Source organism: Neopsephotus bourkii, unplaced genomic scaffold, assembly GCF_033783945.1.
Source record: "Neopsephotus bourkii isolate Nb327-2 ecotype Australia unplaced genomic scaffold, CSIRO-AGI_Nbou_v1 NB_1358, whole genome shotgun sequence".
In the NCBI taxonomy this organism is placed as follows: Eukaryota; Metazoa; Chordata; class Aves; order Psittaciformes; family Psittacidae; genus Neopsephotus; species Neopsephotus bourkii.
Window position 1 is genome coordinate 3,037,559 of NW_026901837.1, and position 17,744 is coordinate 3,055,302.

Genomic DNA, 17,744 nt, shown 5'->3' on the forward strand with positions numbered 1-17,744 from the left:
GGAGGCAGGGGGCTGCGGTGCTATTTAAATCCATCTCGGTGATGTCAGCGGGCCGGCGGTTGGCGGCGGGAGGGGGGGTGTAGTGCGGTGCGGGGGGAGTGGAGCGGCGGTGGCCGCGCCTGTCAGGCCGCGTTAAGCACAGGGCGAGAGGTGAGCGGGAGCGGCCCTGCCGAAACATCCTCGCGTTACGGGATTCGGCAGCCCCCTGCCCGCTGAGCGGGAGCAGTACGCTTGCCCGGTGGCTCTGAGCGCCTGGATTGTGTGGGTTAATTTCGGGGTGTTGGCATGCGCACGCTGAGGCAGAGCACAGGCAGGTGGGCTTGCTAGTTGTGGAATTTTATGCGAAGCCACCTCTTAAAGAGGAGGCAAAAGGGCTGCTTTCTGCATTAGGAATACTTCTGCAACTGCTTGTGGGAGGGGTTACCTCGCAGTACCTTTCTGCGCTGCTCTGATTCACGTCTAGGGCCTCCCCAAGGATTGCGAAAGCAATTAAATGCATTGAATTTCATCCTTTGCACCGTGCCTTCAGGAAAACACGGCTTACCGCTTGGTGTGCTGGAGCTGCCTGGCTTTGACCCTCAGGGAGTGCCACAGGAGGGAAATCCCCAACGGGTGGCCCTGGTTTAAAGATGCATATTTGGTCCACAAAGCATGCCAATAGTAGGTACAGACATCTGGCTAATTTTCTTTCTGCATTTCTGATTGTAGTTACAGCAGGTCATGTCCAAGTTATCAGATTAGTATTAACAAGTCCAAGGAGGACTTCCAGATGCTAAAACTTTATAGATGCTTCTGGCCACAAGTGGTCTGTTTTCTACTGTCCCCCCAGCATGCAGTCAGATAGAGTCAAAATCTTGTAGTGTTACAACAGAAGAAGATAAGGGAAACCAAGGTACAAATGCACTGGTCTGTCTTGGTAGAAAATGTAATTTGCTGTGCTCTTCAGTTTGCTGGGGACCTGTCCTGGAGCTCAACTTGTTGAGCTGAATGAAGGCTGAAAAGCGGGATTAAAGTCAACTTGTTTGACCTGAGGTATGTAATCATCCTGCCTGCAGCCTGATGCCCAGTACCAAAATGCAGGCATCTCCCACCATATAGTGGTGTGTCACTCGTGATGGGAGTGCACACAAACATCAAGTAACAGACTGCAAGTTTCTCTCAGTTTGCAGATGGATGTGTGCTGTTACCATAAATTTTGGTCTGTATTTACAGGCGTTTTGGTTGCCAAAAGGTGTGTATTCAGTTATATGGCTGCAGTAGGACATATGGTGTGGTGATCTGTGGAGGTGGTTCCCTAAAAGCAGTGCTGGGGTATGGTAAGCTGAACACACAAGATGTTACTGAGCTGAATGTTTCTGGTGTCCGAGAAGATTTATCATGAGGAAATTGGGACTGGAAACCAGGAAGAAGGAGGTTGCTGACAATCAGGGGACTGAAGGTCTCAACAGCTTCCCAACAGGTCAGCAGAAGCAAACAATCTATGCTGTTTCATGGTGGAGTTTCATAAACTCACAATCACGATAAGTATGAGAAGGCAGATTTGACCTAGTACTTAGCAATTAAAGCTGGAGTGAGGAGCTGGTACCCCCAAGGAAGAACGAAAAGCCCTGACTAATGTGTGAAGGAGCTGCCATTAAAATGATGTTTCATCATGGTGGCAGGATGTGACAACAGAGGTAGCAGACATCAGAGGAAGGCTCTCTGTGGAGGTAGCTTCTGAGTGGGGAGGGAAGGCACATCATAACTTTGGGTCCTCAAGGTGAATCTGTTTTTCTTTTAAGGATGTTCTTTCACTGAGAGTCAGATGAAAGAATCTGAAAGAATCAGGAACCAATTCTGTGCCTTTTCAGTCCCGTTGGCATTTCCTTGCTTTTTCCAATTTGGAAAGCTGCTTGGACTAAAGACTACCTCACTACACTCAGTATGTTGTTCATGTATTGTATTTGTCTATTAATGCCACACTCTAGATTTTCTGAGTTGCTTGCAAGGGTCAGAAAATATTTTTTTTTGGTGTTATTTTGATTGAACTTTATCTGTATCTGGCTGTGTTACTTCTAGGGTGAATTGGGTAAGTGTCAGCTTCCTATGAATTATCAGATCAGTATTAACAAGAGATTAAAAGCTGGCCAGAGGTGTTTGTGGTGGACCTGCTCCGGACATGCTCACATGCTTGGAATTCGGCCTGGAGAAGAGAAGGCTCAGGGGACCTTAAAGCAGCCTTCCAGTACCTGAAGGGGCTGGCAAGAAACCTGGAGAGGGGCTTTTTCAAGAGCATGTATTGATAGGATAAGGGGGGAATGGCTTTAAACTGACAAAGGGCAAACTTAAATTAGATAGCAGGAAGAAGCTCTTCACTGTGAGGGTGGTGAAGCACTGGCACAGGATGCCCAGAGAATTTGTGGATGCCTCATCCACAGTGTTCAAGGCCAGGCTGGATGGGGCTTTGAGCAACCTGGTTCAGTGGAAGGTGTCCCTGCCTGGGGCAGGGGGCTTGGAAGTAGATCTTTAAAGTGCCTTCCAAACAAAAACCATTCTATAGTTCTATAATCTTATGATCAGATTTGTATTGAGAAGAAAATTTTTCACCCAAATGCAATTTAGGCCATTGGATTTTGGGTGAAAAAGGAAAGTGGGAGGCATTCGCTCTCCTCTGCAAGATGGAACATGATTTGCTTTGTAAAATGAATGTGAGTATTTTGCGACAGTAACTGCTGGAGTGGACCTTGGCCATTTGGCCTTTGGCCTGGAGTAATACAAACCTGAAGTTTGTTTTGGGGTGTATTAATATATGTGAGTGGAAGAAGGAAGGTCATTGGATCTTTCTGGATTTCATAGCTATGGCATAAACTTACTGGGATAGAAAAGAATGTGAATAGTTCATCTGGCCCATTCTGTGATTTTACTACCATAAAGCAATATGCAGTCTCCTTATCTATTTCTGGTAAATATCCCAGGTATGCAAACATTTTCAGGGAGAGAATTTTATGATCTCCTCAGGCATCTCTTCTAGTGCTCCACTTTCCTTAGCATAGGACGGTTTTCTGTTGCCTCCAATTAGAAACTCCTTAGATGCAGTTTAACCCCATGACTTCTTGCTGTATCCATGTAGAGAATGGATCTTTCCCTTTTTACCATAGAATTTATGTATTTTGAAGACTGTGAGCATGTGTACCTTCAGTCTTCTCTCTTTTTTACAGCTAACCAAGTTCTTAATCTGTTCAATTTTTTATCATCAGTAATTTTTTCTAGTTTCCTTCATGAGACCCTGGGAGACTGCAGTCCCTGACCCCTTCTCATTTTCAGGCCTACGTATCTGTTTAAGGAATGTCGGGAGAAAGAGGCAAGTAGTGATGTCAACATTTCCTCATAGTCCTTTTTTCTTTTTTTTCTCCTAAACAACCATGCTGAATGAACAACATTAGTGTCAGATAAAATTTACAGCCTCTAGGGAAGGAGTACACACTGCAGAAGAAGATGGATGGATGGTGCTGAAGTGGTGACACCAGCTCAAGAGAGGGACATAGGGACAGCTGGCTGCTAAATGGATTTGTGCAGCTCCAATGAAAAACTAAAACCCCAGCAAAACCCTGACTTTAGGATGATTAAGGAAAGGGGATGCTGAATGATGAACAATAAAATGTTACTGTAAATGACACTCATTGGCAATTATGGTTTGTTGCAGCACCTCAACTCCAGAGTTTCACAGAGATGGCTGCTAAAGCTGGGTAAACTGAGGCACAGCGAAACTGCGAAACAGGTGAATGACTTGAAGTTTAGACAAGGTGGAACTGGAAATCCTCTCCCGGTGTTGACACTGCTGCTTCCTGGCCAGTCTTTAGAAATCCTTCTGGTTTCAGGATAGTGGTACATGATACCATGGTTGGTTTGTGTTTTTTTTTTTGTTGTTGCTAAGAACACATTCTGCACAAGGGTCTGTCTATAATGCTGTGTAGGTTTCAGCTGAATCATCTTTGATAAAAATCTATTTTAAATGTTATGGTCAAGACTAGTGAAGCTTTTCAGTTTTTAAATGTGTTTCATGTCAAAAATCCCTCTTAAATAATTAGCAAGTGCTGTAAGCATTACTGCATCTTTTATATTTCATCTGCTTGGAAGAAATGGACAGTTCTGTTGCTACAGTTTAACTGCAATTTATTTTGTGATAACCCTCACTGCTGGAAGAGAGATTTCATAGTTCGTTTGCTGTACATCTGATTATTCAAAGAATGGGGATGGACAGAAAATGTGTTTAACCGCAACTTTTCTTCTACTTCAAGTTCCAGCAGACATTTGAGTTTATAAAGAAAAAATCTGCACAAGCTGAGAATTTGAAAACCAGAGAGTGAGTGGTTCGACAGCACCGAGGATTGCCGTGCTGGCTCTTATTTTCTTGGCTTGCATTGGCTATGATGGTTTATTTATTTTACCTTTGACATAGCCTTAGTCCACATTTCAGTGTAAATTTTTCTCAGGTGGCAAAAAAAGAAAATCACTGCAGCTGCTACTGCATGAATTAGTCTTAGGTACCAGTGGGCACTCCTTGTGTTTAAAATGAAGAATTTGGCACAAAAAGCTGTACAGACTTAACCTTTTCTTCACAGAAATGGATTTACAAATGATTCCTTTCATGAAATAAAAGATAAGTTCATCTTTTAATTAATTTTGATGATCAGGTCTTTGTTCCTAAGGTTCTTTGAAGAATAGTTTATGTCAGAAGCACGTCCCTGGCTCTGCTGTGGGCAATTCTGTACACCTAGGTGCTACACCATCAGGCCTTGCAAGCTACACAGGGTGGTAACTGTCACTTCTGTTTTCCTAGAGAGTTGTTTTGTCCTGCCTTCAAGACAAAGTTTTGTAATTGGCAGCCATTCCTGAAGGAATAAAATGCTTCAATCTTTATGTGTGTTGGACCTAACAGCCCTCCTGGCAGTCAGCGGGAGGCTTCAGTATGCCAAAGAAAATGCAGATGTGGGCTCTTCAGCCTGAAGAGATTGCCCTAGATTAGAGAGTACAGACAAATGTTGATTAACTAAATGTGCCTACAACACACAAAAGTTCTCCTAGAGTATGAACTAACTTCCAAGCTTTCTCCTCTGGTGTAGCACCAGTAGCTCAGAGCTCTCAACAGTCCTCTGTTCAATTTCACAGCCAATGCATAGGAAGCAGATATAGTTTGTTTTCTAAGATATGTGATATAGAAGGCCACATCAGCTTCTTCCACAGTTTGCCTAGTGAGCATTTGCAACAGGCATCTTGTGAAGCCTTTGGAAAAAGTCTCTTCCAGCTTGCCAGAGACAAACATGTAGGATGCTGGTGACTGGGATTATAAAGAGGATGGTTGCACTAGTACTCAGTGGTCAGTTAAGGGCCGGATCAGGCTAACGAGGATTGCAGGGAAAAGATCAAGAACTTGAATAAAGCTAGTTCTCCGTTCTGGCAATCAAACAGGGGAAATGTGTGTTTTCTTGCAGCCCTGCTGAGGCTTGTAAAAGTTCTTCCATCTCTAAAATGTTACTAAGACTGATGCCAATGAAAATAACACACAGCAACATTTTTAACTTTTATGCCACTTGTTTGCAATTCAAGTATGGTAAACTCCTGTGTGCTGATGTGTAGGGAGCAGAATAGAACAGACCAATCTATGAAGTCTGAAGGGATTATTTACCATCACTGAGACTCAAAGGATTTTTAAATGTTATTGATCAGTATTCCCAAAATGGACTGAATTGTAGCTTTCCTGTTGTGATAAAGCTGTATGACTAACATTTTGATTATTTTGTCTGTTGGTAGCTTGGGACCACATCTCAAAAGGCAGGGGACACCAAAGAAGGCAATAAGAATGTGTTCAAAATAGCCCAGGGAGGCATTTTATGTATTATTTCCTAGGTACAGTATTCCTAAGGCAGTATAAAATCTCATTATTTCAAGAAACTTATCTATACATATGTAACAAAGTCTGGTTTATTAAGTATTGAGCTGTTTGGGCAACTACTCTTAGATTTGGGATGATCATTTTAGTAGATAATACTAATTTCTGCAAAATTTTCCATAAAGAGCAGGGAACTTGAGAGGAATGGCCTTTTATAAACCCATATAATGAAGGGGGAAGCTTGTCAGCTGTATTTCATGTATATGGAGTATTTTTGCTTTTAAAAGCTAGCTCTCACATTTCAGAGTTGCCTTCTTTTTCTCCCCAGTCCTGAAGAACAGCCTCTTCAGTAGCTAGCATGAAATTTTAAGTCTGGAGATGACTGTTCCAGTAAATACCAGCATGACATTAAATGTAAGTTCTTGCCTAAAATATCTGCAATAAAGCGTAGATCCTATAGATATGTATATGTATGTATTGGTACTAGAATATGATCTAGGTAGGGTTTAAGCACCACATTCGAAAAAGGCAAATCCATTTAAACCACTTGTCACCTCTTCATCATCTGAGCATATGCAGGCACCTACCGTCTTTGTGACACTGTTTCAATCCTATGTGGAATGGCTTAATGAAGATAGCTGCATCTTTAGCATACATGGAATTTACAGAGTTCAGCACAGAGCTATTCCCAGTCAAGAATGCAAACCAGCAGAGATGGCTATTGTCCACCTCTTGTCTCATGGTCACCAATAGAGGCCTTGCTGAGGAAATGAGACTTTGAGTGCTCTCAGTCAATACCTGCTTACTAAATAAGAAATATCAGCCTAGTGGCACAAGTGGAATCATGACAGAGCCTCTTACATAGTCTTCAGAGTTGATTTTCATTGTCTGCCATGCTTGCATGGGACTTTTCTATAACCACTTAAAATGCTCTATTTCTCTGGTTTCTGTGAAATTCCTGGTTTGGAGTAAGAAAAGGGATAATTTTAACACCAGAACTGAAATTGTGTCTGACTTCTGAGTAGACAGACTGAGTGCTATTACCTTAGGTCTTTAATTTCTGAGATAAAAAGTATACACCTTCACTCTGGTACACATACTCCAACTTCTCTTGTATCCTTTGAATAATTATTCTGTTAGGAGTTGTAAGTTACATAGTGCTTTTCAATTTATACAATTCAGCATGAAGAAGTGCATATCAAATTTATGGGCTGAAATGGAATCATCAACCATTCACAAGGGCGTTTCTTGTCCTGAGCAACACAGAATACTGAGTAGCTACTTCGTTAACTTGTTAATGCAAATCAAAAGCCCCTGGAGTGAATCCAGTATTACTTATCTGTTTAAGAGCTGTGTCCGTGTGTTTGGTTGGTATCATGTTTTGGTTTTGTTTTTCCAAGGGAATCATAACTCATTTGCACAAACAATTCTAGTCCATAATGAATATACATACTAGGATTTATAACAGATAAATTAAAGGATATGCGCTCAAGAGACAGCAAAGCATGCAGCAGTAGAAAGGATAAGAAGTACCCTTTTCATGCTGTCTGATAAGAATGATCACTTAGAGCAGAATATAATTTTCATTTCTAAGTTATCCAAATACCCACATTAAAAAAGGAAAACAAAGAGAGAAAACAGGTATTTATGGACACACTGGTGTCACAAGTGCTTTGGTATCCTGCTTTTGTACAATGCATTTGATATCTGGTAGGTAACATACAGCACAAAAGTGCACAGCATTCATAAAGATGTCATTAAAGAATGTGACAGTCTAGGCTGCAGGATAAAATAAGAAAAAGCATGGTCCCACTTAATCATTTGCTTGAATCTTGCATTACTTTTTTCCAGGGTAAATAAAATAAAGATTGTTAAGCAGAAGATGGCAAGTCAGCTGCTGCTCAAAAAAAGAAATGAAGCTCTGCATGGTGTCCTCAAAAAAATGAGAGCCAGGAAGAAGTTGTCATCTGCAACAGAGAGCTGAGGGCACATGTTACTCTTTAATATAGGTAAATTTAATTTACCAGTAAATCAACTATGATAAGATGCAGGGGAGAGATAATCATGTTGTAGGTGTGGGTGGTAATAACATGCACAGCAAAACAAGCTGGTTGGATATGTGGAGAAACGTGTTGCTGGAAAATCTTGTAAGACTTTTCATACTAGCTGCAGTATCATATATTAACTCGTGTCACATGCTGTTGATCAGGCAGAATTCAAATGCTAACTTCTATTTTCTGCTAACCCTAACTTCTACTTTCTGCCTGTTATGACTACGCAGTGCTGTTTCACGGCAGTTCAGAGGTTGTTTGAGGGACTCTGAGGAAAGGAGTCTGAATGGCATGCAGCACTGGAATGGACACAGCAACAGCTGGAAGGTGCAAGGATTCACAGGAGCGGAAGGCAATGGAGAGAGGCAGAGTGAACAAGCTTGGAGTGCAAAGATGGAACAGAAGTGTATCATTATGGTAAGTTTAAGACCCTACCTAGGGATGCTAGGACCTGTGGGAAGCTGTAGAGTTTATCAGTGCTCTTTGCTTGGCATGGCAGACCTGCTTATCTAATCATTTTCTGTAGTATTTCTAGAATACAAGTAATGTGCAAGCTGTACTGCAATGTGGACACAGCAGTACAGGCAGTTCAGATGCTGGGATCTGCAGATGCTGATGCCTGTGATCCCTCTAATTTGCTATGTGGCTGGCAGGAGGGGACAAAGCTTAGTAAAGGAGAACCACGGTATACTTGGTTCTGTGGTTCAAACAGCTATAGCTGTCAAACAATAGTGTTTCTTGTTTGGGAGTTAGCTTGGGTTAACACTCTTCAGACCTACTTGCCTAGGGCAAGCCTCCAGGGTGGAATGCTGTTAGGAATTTGCAGCTTAAAGCTCCTTGGCAGCAGTTGCCATTTTTCAGCTTCTATGGCAGTGGAGCAGGTTCCTGAGAGTCAGAAGGGAAATCTTGGAGAGTATTTGTGAGACATCTGGGAGATGTGTGTGGGGATGGGGAGGGAATCTGGGAGAAGCCAGCAGGGTGTTGTGTGTCTGTGGCAGACCTGGTAGGAGGGGGAAACTGTACTCAGCCTCTTTTCCATTTCTCAACCTGCCCTGTTACTTCCTCGCAGGGGTGGTTCCTCATGTTCTTGGGGTTTCAGATTGTTTCCAAAGTCTGTAACTGTCTTCTTCCCACCTTATAGCTGCCTTCCTCTATCAACTCAATTCTGCCTAGAAAAAAAACCCTCCTCATGGCTTTGCTGTAGCCTCTATTCTCTGCTGGTAAGAGGACAATGCTGGTGTGAGTTCTGTTACAAAACAAAGAGGGGGCAGAAGGTGGATGAGGATTATTTAGGCCAGAACAGCAGGTTCTATCTCCCATAGCACAGGCAAAGGCAGTTTTCAGCTGCCCCTACCTTGTCTTGTCCTACTGAGCTGACATCACTCAAGTAGTCATGCTGATGTTAAAGGCCCACAGTTCGACCTTTATTATGTTGCTACATAGTTGTAAGGGATGTAGCTTTTGTTAGGTAAAGCATGAGAGGGGAAGTCTTATGAAGAAAACATAACTGGTGGAAATAACAGAACTAACCTAATACAATAATACTTGCCCAGTGACTCGCTACACCCATCATCAAGGAACACTTTAGAGCAGATTACCAACCAGTAAAGATCAACCAACTTGGGTGGTGGTCTCTATGTCAGCCTGAAGGACAGTAACAGAGCCCTGCCTTCAAGGACACCTGACCATGGAGGACTTTCAGGAACACGTGGGACCAAGCTCACATAGTTGGAACCCGCACACTGAGCACTACTCCTCCTGTCTAGTGACAACCACCAGTTCTGTCAGCAAAGAAATGGGAAGCAGATATAACCACTTTTCTGTACATCTGTAGTGCTCTTTGCATTATTAATCACTCTTTCACAGAAGTAATGAATATCCACACTCCTTCACACACATCCAGTTATATATAATAATTCATGCATGCATTTAGCTCATCCTGACCTAAACCACAAGATGCCAAAGTCTTTTGAGTCAGTTTAAGCCTGCCTTGTGAGTTTCTAAATCAAGATCAATTAATGGTACATATTTCCTGCACACTCTCTCCAAGCTCCTCTCCCAGCTTCTGCCCTTCAGAGTCTGTTTCCCAGTGCAGTGATAATCAGACAGGATCATAGCTCAATGGGGAGTGATCTGGTGGGCACAGTAGTCTCTTTTGTCTCTGCACCTTCGAGTGCATGTAGAGGTTACATGTATGCAACTTTGTGTCTAGCTAAAATGAGCAAGGCTAACTGAGTGTGTATGGATGGAGTAAAAACATTTTCCTCTTTATTCCAGATCCGATTTCTATCCAAAATAATTTATTGTCCTGTTGACCTATCCACCCCAGTGTCCTCTGTTTCCTCACATAAATAAACCACAGTTCTCTGTGTTTCTTGCAAGCTATGCTGACTTAGATGACTAATCATCTCTTTATTCAGGTGTTGCCTTTGGTCTCCTCAGGGTCCTCATACCCCTGCAGTGTGTAAAACTGGATGATTCTTCCCCTTAGTTACCTCTAAAATAGTTCAGTCTTCTCAAATAATTTAAACTTATCTGGACCTTTTCCATCACATACCTTTACTAAGGAAAGCCAGTTTCAATGATCTGAGAAGCCTTTTGTTCCCTCTCCTGGTTTTCAAGGAAGCTGGTTCCTATCTTTACTCAGCCAATGCTTGCATACTGCTTTCCCTATGTGAGTTTCAACTCATGCTCCAAAATGCTTTCTTCCTCATTAGTCTTGAAGTATAAGTCCTTCACAAGCATGTATGGTAGACCACTTTAGAAGTTATCTTTTTTGCAGACACTCTCTGAATCTGCCTGTCATGATAGGAATCTAGTTGCAGACATTCTGGGATTTATAATTACCATCATAGCCACTCCTTCATAAATATCATCTCTCTCTCTCTGCATTCACCTCCATTTTTCCTAACAACTGGATTGCAAAATCTCTGTGACCAAGAATGTTGTCATTTTGCTCAGTATTTAGAGAAACATCTAATGCCATTAGCTTATCATTCATGACTGAATTCCTAGATATTACAGAAATACATGTATTTTTTACTTTATGTATTCATTTTAAAATAATGTGATATTAGGGAGTATTTTAAGAGATTTTTATGGAATATTCCTGAGAGAAAAATCAAACTTACTGATTCAGGATTCTATTAATCAGACTTTTTCTCCATTGCTCAAATTGCCCTGGAGTCCCTCCTCTTACCTTGTTTGTAAAACCAGCACTTTTAGTGTTTATCTGGACCCTCACCTAAGACCATAAACTGTATCAACCTTCACTGCAGGAATGCTGTGATATCAGGGCAGAGCAGTTTCAAAACCTCAGTAACTCTGTATTCTTTCAGATACTTAAAGTAATAGATTTTCTAAGCTGTATAATCTCACCAGATTCTTAAAGAACACCATCTGGCTGGGCCATCACAAAGTCCAAGAATACCCTCCCCCTCCCCAAAAATGCAAGATTTTTTTGTGGCATAATCACTGAATGTATTTTTACAATTAAAGGAATTTAATAATGTATTTGAAGATAAAAGACAAGACAATTAAGAAAGCAGATTGTGAGATTTTCCTCTCTGGAAATATTTGAAAATCCCAGACCTGATGGGAATGTGGAACTTGAGCAATGCTTGTCCTTTGCTCCAACAGCTCAGGAATACCATTCTTAGAATCACAGAATCATAGAATAGTTAGGGTTGGAAAGGACCTTAAGATCATCTAGGTCCAACCCCCCTGCCATGGGCAGGGACACCTCACACTAAACTGTGCCACCCAAGGCCTCATCCAACCTGGTCTTGAACACTGCCAGGGATGGAGCATTCACAACCTCCCTGGGCAACCCACTCCAGTGCCTCACCACCCTAACAGGAAAGAATTTCCTCCTTATATCCAGTCTAAACTTCCCCTGTTGAAGTTTTAACCCGTTACCCCTTGTCCTGTCACTATAGTCCCTAATGAAGAGTCCCTCCCCAGCATCCCTATAGGCCCCCTTCAGATACTGGAAGGCTGCTATGAGGTCTCCACGCAGCCCTCTCTTCTCCAGGCTGAACAGCCCCAACTTTCTCAGCCTGTCTTCATACGGGAGGTGCTCCAGTTCCCTGATCATCCTCGTGGCCCTCCTCTGGACTTGTTCCAACAGTTCCATGTCCTTTTTATTTTGAGGACACCAGAACTGCACACAATACTCCAAGTGAGGTCTCACGAGAGCAGAGGGGCAGGATCACCTCCTTCCACCTGCTGGTCATGCTCCTTTTGATGCAGCTCAGGATACGGTTGGCTTTCTGGGCTGCAAACGCACACTGAACCCAGCTCATGTTAAGTTTCTCATCGACCAACACCTCCAAGTTCTTCTCCGCAGGGCTGCTCTGAATCACTTCTCTGCCCAACCTGTAGCTGTGCCTGGGATTGCTCCGATCCAGGTGTAGTTCTTCCAGCACTAGAGCAAAAATCATAATACAGATCTCTGGATGTACTGTGGGAATAACAGGGCAGGATACAGAAAATAAATTTTTACTTTTGACCAAGTCCCACTCTGTTTAGTGCTTTTATGAATTAGGACCATTACTAGCAGTAGGTTTGATGATAAAGATGATCTTTCTCATCAACCTTCTTTCTAATGAACTATGGCTTTCCTGTATCCTGCCAGCCTGTAAGTCACAGCCCAAGCTTTAGTCATGCTGCATCAGCAGCCTGGCTTATATTAAGATCCCTAATAGATGAGAAAAGAGCTCAGTGTGTAGAGGAACCTAAGGCTCCATTAAAGCCTTATTATGTGTTACTGCACATTTAAGATGATCTGCAATGCTCATCTGGATGAGATATGCTACATCCTACCTGTGTGTTGGCTTGTTTTACCAATGAAAACCCCTTTTATTTTTGTGTACTCTCATTATTTTCCATCAAAGAAATTTTGTTAGTATACTTAAGTTTCTGATAAGGTAAGAGACAAAATCTGTGGGTCAGTAACTGTTTGAAAGCTATGCAGAAATGGAATAAAATACAATTTTTTTCTCTTTTAACCACAGAGATTTGTTACAGTTTCACTGGTGCTGGTCTTTTATTACTACTTGCTATTGAAAAGGTGAAGAATATGGTGAGGTTGATACTAAGTTCTTTAGCATACTAAAATAAAAAGCCAGCTGTAAAGTGTTGCAGAAGGACCCCACAAAAACTTGAATGAAAAAAGAGCTGACAAAATTAGGTTTATTTAAGAAAGTCTTAACTTTTCAACAGACCAATGGTTTCTAAACTAACATTTGCCATTCAAGAAAGAGGCCATGAAATCATTTTGACCAGCTTGATTAAAATAGTCACAGTTGAAAGGCAAACCCCAAAGAAAGAAATTGAGAATAAACAGAAAACATTGATATAGCACTGTACTTTTCCCTATCTCTTACTTCTCTAGGTTACAATACAGGGCAAGATGAATGATCAGAGGTGTGGAACTTTTCCATATGAGGAATGAAAAGTAAGCAGACTAAGATGTTTCTGTTTGGAGAAAGGGTAACTGAGGGGCTACTATGAAATAAACCTATGAAAATGGTGACTGGTATTAGGCAGACAGGGAGCAATCATGTACAGCTTCTCACAACAAAAGAACTGAGTGGAGTCTATAAAATTCTCATTTGGTAGGTTCAAAACACAAGGAAGTAACTTCTCCTGTAATGTACAATTGGATGTAGAATACATGTACTGTTATGGTAACAAAAATGGGCATGGGTTAAAAAAGGAGTCAGAGCAATCTGAGGGGCCTATCAAAGACTATTATATGGTCTAGAAAGAAATCCCCGGCTTGGTATTATTGGGAGCTACAGAATATGCCCTAGAAAGAATCAATTTAGGTATCTAGTAAGCTTTTCATAAGCACCCACAATTAGCCACTGTGGGAAAGAGGGAACCCAGCTACAAAGACCCTTGGTCTATCCAAGTACAGACATCTCAGCTTTCACTTTTCAAACAGAATAAATGAATTTAATGAGACTTTTAATATAAACCACATAATGTGAGGTTAGCACAGGTAAAGGAAATTTCAGATATTATATTCAGCTCCATATTGCCTTGATAACAGCAATGATATATCCAAAGGGCATTACTGGGCATCCTTCAAGTGGCACTGGTCATATGCTATGAAGGCAACAAGCCTATATATGAGTCCAGAGCTCTTCCTCCTGGTAAACACCATGCCATATGTTTTTATCAGGCACTAATTTGGGGGAGAATTAATCTTTATATAGTTATGATGTTAGAGTGTCCTAGTTATGTCAAAGTATAGAGCTGGGGGCTCCTTTATTTATACGAATATTGCTGAACATTTAATTTCAGATTCTCAATCTGATGGATAATAAAAAATGACTACGCACCAAACCAGTAGCATTAAATGGAGACTGTATTTTTGACAGATCATCAGAGAGGGGTTAATACTACTGGAATTGATTTGTTTCTCAGCAATGCCTCCTTAAAAACAGCTTCCTCTGAACACATTTTTCTATTTTATTGAGAAAAGGGAATACGATATTAGAAATCAATGTTTTTAAAGGGTAATTTAAAGAAATCTAATCTTGGCAGATGCTGAAATATTTTCAATTTACAACAAACAGTATTTCTGTCATCCATTCAGCTTTTTAAAATTAGACCATTACTCCTTGATAAGTTAATTACAAAACAGAAAGAGACTCAACCGATATAATAAAAGTATTAATGAAAGTATAGAGCACACATCTGAAAGCTGCTTTTACTGATTTATTGTTGAAATTTTATTTTTTATACAAAAGACCTTGTCTCCAATGTCTTAAGTCATAGGAAAAAATGCTCAATTTTTCACCCAATCACAACTAATTTTTTACACTGGTACACCGATGGACTATTGTTTTTCTGGGCTACCATCCATTATAAAAAGTGACAGCATCATAACTGAAGTTGTTTAAAATATGGTGCATTTAGATAATGCGCTACTTCGGTACAAATATGACTACATAGGGAATGCTGCTACTGGAAATTGCTAGGATGAGCTACCAAAATGGAATCATTGCTTAGCAGGCCATATTCCTCTGGGGATAGGAAATGAAAAATACCAGAAATTCCTTCAAAATGCAAAATGAGAAGAGAATAGAAGGAACATTTTTTGTTGTGTCTAAGGCCTGGTCATCTTTAGTCAAATTCTTACACCAGATATCCAGTATCAAATGCTACAGTTACACACTGCACAGACACTTAGGCTCCATGCAGAAACGGGAAACATGGAAAATGCTTCAACTGGGTTGAAATATCTCCAGGCCTATCAGCTGAATCCTGATCTCATTGAAATCTTTGGCAAGTTTTTCAGTCCAATGAAGTCACAATTTCACTCCAAGGATTTTGGGTAAACACAAGAAAAAAAATCACAAAAAAAAAAAAAAATGCATTCGGTGGTTCACGTCATAAAATCTGCCCAAGGATGTCTTCGTAACTGCACTGCGTGGCTGCATTTTCTGCTTCTTACAGTAAGAACCAGCCAAAGTGCCCAGTGGAAATCCTTCCTGGTTATGTCTGATGTCACAAGTGTGCCTGATCCAGTGTCATGGCAGGTATCAGTCTAATAATTTAACAGTATGAATAGTGGCAAACCAGAATCCAGACTAAATGCCCTGCCCCTGATTAGTTTACCAGTATAGAGATTGTACCACAGAGTGAACTGGCTTGGCAACCTTTTTGGGAGCCCATCACTTAGCAATGCGTGCTGACTGGTAAAGCTACTTCAACTAAAATACTATTTAGCCTCAAACAAGCAGAATAAAAGACAATGGAAGAGGAAAAGGCTTTAAGCCTTAACTAAAATATCAATACATATCTTCCTTACCCCCAAAATGTTAGTGCCCTAAAGTGAAGAGGCAGGTTTAGCCTTTTCAGATACTGTACAGTTTCGTATAAACACCACTCCCATAACATAGATTGCTTATCTCTGCCACTATTTTCTGTAGTTCCACAACAGCTGGCACACATAACAGAGGCTGATAATATCGCCTTGCAGCTATTTAATTGCATACATAGTCCCATAACAGCCCTCTGACAATTCATGAGGAATGATCTTAGCTCCAGTCAGTGTTTAATTTTCCGGCCCATATTTCAGCAAAATGTATTTCAGCCAATATATCAATCTCTGAGTGCTGCCATGCTGCACATCTTTCCCTCTTGACCGAAGCCAGATCTACAACATCATCTACATCAGGTTGCTGATTTTATTTTCAACACTTACAATGGCTCAGTTGGTCAAGAAGTGGTCAGAGTTTCATATAGACAAGGTTGTGTGACCCCAATAAGGGCAAGCCAAGATTGTGCTAATGGCAGCTGCTGGTGCTGCATTGGCTATGATATAGTTAGAACAGACTGGAATGGAATGGACAAGACTAGAGTAACTATTTCAGTTGGAAGGAACCTACAGTGATCATTGAGTTCAACTACCTAGTCAATTTAGGGTTGACCAAAAGTTTAAACATGTTATTAAGGGCATTGTCCAAATGCCTTTTAAACGCTGGCAAGCTTGGGGCATCAGTTGCCTTTCTAGGAAGCCTATTCCACTGTTTGACCACACTCTCATAGAGAAATGCTTCCTAATGTCAAGTTTGACCCTCCCCTGATGCAGCTTTGAGCCATTCCCATGCATCTTATCACTGGGTACCAGGGGAAGAGCTCAGCACCTCCCTCTCTGCTTCCCTTCCTCAGGAGGCTGTAGAGAGCAATGAGGTTGCCCCTCAACCTCCTTTTCTCCAAGGTAGACAAGCCCAAAGTCCTCAGCTTCTCCTCATAGGACGTTCCTTCCAGACCTGTCACCAGCTTTGTTGCTCATCTCTGGATGCATTTTGACTACCTTCACCTCCTCCTTTATTGGTGGGGCCAGAACTGCACACAGTATTCCAGGTGAGGCCATACCAACACTGAATGCAGTGGGATAATCTCCTCTTTTGACTGGCTGCTTATATTGCGTTTGATGTCTGCAAAGATGTGGTTTGCTCTCTTGGCTGCCAGGGCACACTGCTGCCCCATATTGAGCCTGCTGTCGACCAGCAATCCCAAATCCATTTCTGCAGGGTTTTTTGCCAGACACTCTGCTCCCATTTTATACCTGTGCCCGGCATTACTCCATCCTAGATACAGAGTATGGCATTTGGACTTGTTAAATTTCATCTCATTAAACATAGCCCAGTGTTCCAATTTATCTAGATCCCTTTGCAAGGCCTCCGGTCCTTCAAGAGGGTCAACAGCACATCCCAGTTTGGTACTATGGGCAAATTTGCTAATGGCGCATTCATGAATTCAAATACCCGCATCCAGATCACTGATAAATATAATGAACAGGACTAACCATAGAATTAAACCCTGAAGACCACTGGTGACTGATCACTAGTCAGATGTAGCCCCACTAAATTCAACACCAAAGAAAAAATGTTTGCAATTTCTGTACTTCAAAGACAGAAAAAAAAAAGGCATAGGATACAGTAAAAAAAAAAACCCTTTAGTATATACTATGTGATAATTTTTTAACTACATGTGAAGTCTCCTTTACACAAGGTTTTATATATTACTCCTCACATCAGTACTATCTCAGACATAACCACCACCTAAAAAATGCAATATTACCTTCCTAAACATGGAGCAAAATTGAGGCAGACAATGGCCTTCATCTCTATCCCCTTCTCCCTTTTGATGAACAGAAATACAGGTACCACTGTAAAGTTTGTAACTTTATACTGTTAAATGAGAATAAACAAGGGAAGCAATTATGTTCACTATCAGGAAGTATATAATGTCCAGAATCATCTCCAGATCCAGATATAAGAAAAAGTTCTTTACTGCGAGGG

The 17,744-nt window shown here is 41.3% G+C and overlaps 1 long non-coding RNA gene across 1 annotated transcript; it reads left to right on the top strand.

Annotated features, from left to right (window-relative positions):
* The first annotated feature begins 2,510 nt into the window (after window positions 1–2,510).
* Window positions 2,511–13,965, top strand: LOC133219445 (uncharacterized). The gene is made up of 4 exons (XR_009727439.1): window positions 2,511–5,886; window positions 6,198–6,283; window positions 7,721–7,878; window positions 13,316–13,965. It is a non-coding gene; the product is annotated as an uncharacterized LOC133219445 (long non-coding RNA).
* The last annotated feature ends 3,779 nt before the right edge of the window (window positions 13,966–17,744 follow it).